The sequence below is a fragment of the Tupaia chinensis genome, unplaced genomic scaffold (assembly GCF_000334495.1).
Source record: "Tupaia chinensis unplaced genomic scaffold, TupChi_1.0 Scaffold144909_1, whole genome shotgun sequence".
Lineage (NCBI taxonomy): Eukaryota > Metazoa > Chordata > Mammalia > Scandentia > Tupaiidae > Tupaia > Tupaia belangeri.
Genome location: NW_006204769.1, coordinates 1,338,198 through 1,341,151, shown reverse-complemented (window position 1 = coordinate 1,341,151; position 2,954 = coordinate 1,338,198). Strand labels below are relative to the sequence as shown.

Genomic DNA, 2,954 nt, shown 5'->3' with positions numbered 1-2,954 from the left:
CGGTCTCGCTCTGTCTTTCTGGCAAGCGCACAGGCCCTATAGCAAAAACTTCTCCAAAAAAAAAGATAATTATTTTATTTAAATTTATTTATTAATTTATTTTTATTTGACCAGAGAGGGACACAGTGAGAAAGCGGGGGTGGGGGACTGAGAAAACAAGCCACCAGGTGTAGGAATCAAACCGTGGTTAGCCATGTGAAAGTCCAGCATCCTTAACCACCATGCCACCTGCTGGCCACTTAGATTCATTCTTACTGACTCTTCATACAATGGAATAATTACTGTATAGGGTAGAATGTTCTTTGTGTGAAGGGAACCTAACACCCCATTAGCTTTTGTGATAATCACACAGTTCATTTATTTCAACTTTATGTTCTAAAATCCCCAGGCTAGGAATTTTAGATTTTTCCACGCTAGGGAAATATTGCAATCCAAAAGACTGATATCAGGTCCAGGGTAGCTAGAACCTCCACTAACAGCTCAGCTCTGACCTGTAGAGGTTGAGATAATGTCAGCAAAAGAAATGACAGTGTAAAGGAAGCTGGCCAAAGTGGCACCATGGTAACATGACTGGACCCACATGGGAAAGGCCCTGTGTTCAAGTCCCAGGATCTCCCTAAGCACATGGGGTATGTGTGCACATACCCATGATGCAGGCCAGCTGAGATTGGGGGCATCTTGGTGTGAAGAATCTGCTGGGGTGTCTCTCTGTCTTTCATGGGATAGTATTTTTTTTTTTTTTTTTGGAGAGGTTTTCACTATAGGGCGAGTGCACTCGCCAAACAGACAGAGAGAGACATAGAGACAGAAAGTGAGAAATCACCCCCCAGGGGGATGGTCACACCGCAATCCCTTCTCCTCCATTCTCCTCTCAGGATCTTGGGCACTCACGCACACGTGCCCGGCGTGAGTTTTAAGCCACCAGGTCCAGGACGCGAACCACGGTCAACTACATGACAGTCCATCAACATAACCATTACGCTAACTGCTAGTTCCCATGGGATAGTATTTTTTTAAGGAAGGAAAATTAAAAATTAGCTGAAACTTATGGTTTACAAAAACACTGTTTCATCATAGTGCTTTTCCTATGAGCAAGATCTTTCTCTTTACATTTTATGGGTGAGAAACTTGAGGCTCTCAGCTGGGTGATTTGCCTGAAGTCAGACAGATAAGGAACAATGCCACGACTCACACGGGACAGCAAGCTCAGGCTCCTGCCTCTCCACTGCAGTGTCACCTACGTATTTTCCTCAAAGCAGCCTCCCAATTTCCTGTCTTGTTTTCAGCTTGATGCCCACTTCTCAGGATGCCCCTCACGGGATATCCCTCCCTTTCAATTCTGCAATTATAATATCTAGACTCTCCCCTCCTTTCCCTCTGTCGTAAGTCTGCTGCTCAGTCTGCTGATAATCCAGGAGGCCATACGCCCAATTTAGTGAAGTTCCCTGTGACCGTCTTGTTCAGTCCAGGCAGTTCCACCTCTGCTCTTCTGGTACAGCACAACACATACCACCCTCGCTTTATTCTCATGTGCCTTTAGCCCATACCCTTTATAGGCTTAGTGAGAAGAGCAACCTTTTCTGATACATCTGTTGTTTGCTCCACACATAAAAAGTGTCCTTGATCAAAAGTATTTCATCGTATAATTATTTAATAAACATTTGTCTCATAGTTTATATAGTAAAAAATGCCAGACTAGTTCTAAGTTCTCTCATAATTTCAATCTCTCTTTACATTCTCTAGCTATCAAGATGAATATCCGGCCAGCAGGTGGCGTGGTGGTCAAGGAACTGGATCCCACACGGCCAGCTCACCAGTTTGAGTCCCAGACCCAGCAGCCTGAAAATCATGCAGGGCACCTGTGTGTACGTGCCGAGTTTCCAGAGGAGAATGGAGGAGAAGGGATTGCAGTATGGCCATCCCTTCCAGGGGACTAGTTTCTCATTTTCCCTCTGTCTCACTCCAGCAAGAACACATGCCCTATGAAAAAAAAAACTTAAAAAAAAATATAATACTTGCAGGGCTGGCCCCGTGGCCTGGTGATTAAGGAAGCTGGCATCCCCATGACTGGTTCCACCATGAGTGGTTTAAGTTATGGCTCCAGCAGTTGGCAAAACATGAGAGCATGTGTGTGCGTGCCCAAAACTCCTACAGAAAGGAGGGGTGGAGGAGACAGGATTGTGGTAATGATCACACCCCATTGGGGGGGTGGTTTCTCCCTCTCTTTATCTCTCTCTGGCAAGTGCATGTGCACTCTGGTAATTTTCTTTTTCTTTTTTTTTTTTGCTTTTTTATTTTTATTTTTATTTTATTTTTACTTTTTTTTTTTTCTTCTTTCATTTAGTTCATCTTTTTTTAGAGAGTTTAAGCCACCGGGTCCAGGACTCGAACCACGGCTGACTACATGGGAGTCCAGTGACATAGCCATTATGCTATGGGCTGGTCCCGACTCTTTCTAAAAAAATAAAATAAGATAAAAAGATTAATATACCTTGCTATTGAAATATTGTATTTTCTTTCTTTGCTAATTTAGTGTGTCAAGTGCTCATTTATTTTGTTCCCCCAGGTCACCTATATGATTGATCTATTCTGGGAACTTCTTCAGATGACCAGGATTATCTGCCTTGCCCTTCATGTCTGTTTTAGCAGCCCCTTCCCTTGGGTTGCTTTGCAGGAAATGTCTAGAGGAATACGGTACAATATGGAGGAATAGGTCTAGAGTACTGGTAACTCTGTTCAAAGTGTTTAGAAACAGAATTCTTTAGGCCTGGAAAGGGTTTTATGAAATACTAATTCAGGGGCCAGAAGGTGGTAAAAGCACTAGATTCCCACATGGCCAGTCATGGTTTAAGTACCAGATTTGGCAACTTGAAGATCATGCCAGGTGCATGTGTGTGCATGCCCAGAATCCCAGAAGAGTGAAGGGATTGTGGCATGGCCATCTCCCCTGGGGG

General features: G+C 43.8%; 1 protein-coding gene across 2 annotated transcripts in view; it reads left to right on the top strand.

Moving 5' to 3' along the window:
- Nucleotides 1-1,860, top strand: part of CD80 (CD80 molecule) — a 40,908-nt gene extending 39,048 nt beyond the window's left edge. For both annotated transcript variants that reach the window (XM_027767928.1, XM_006167646.3), the window contains one exon: nucleotides 1,744-1,860. The gene's annotated coding sequence lies outside the window, so the exon portion shown is untranslated. The remainder of the gene's footprint in view (nucleotides 1-1,743) is intronic.
- Nucleotides 1,861-2,954: the final 1,094 nt, after the last annotated feature.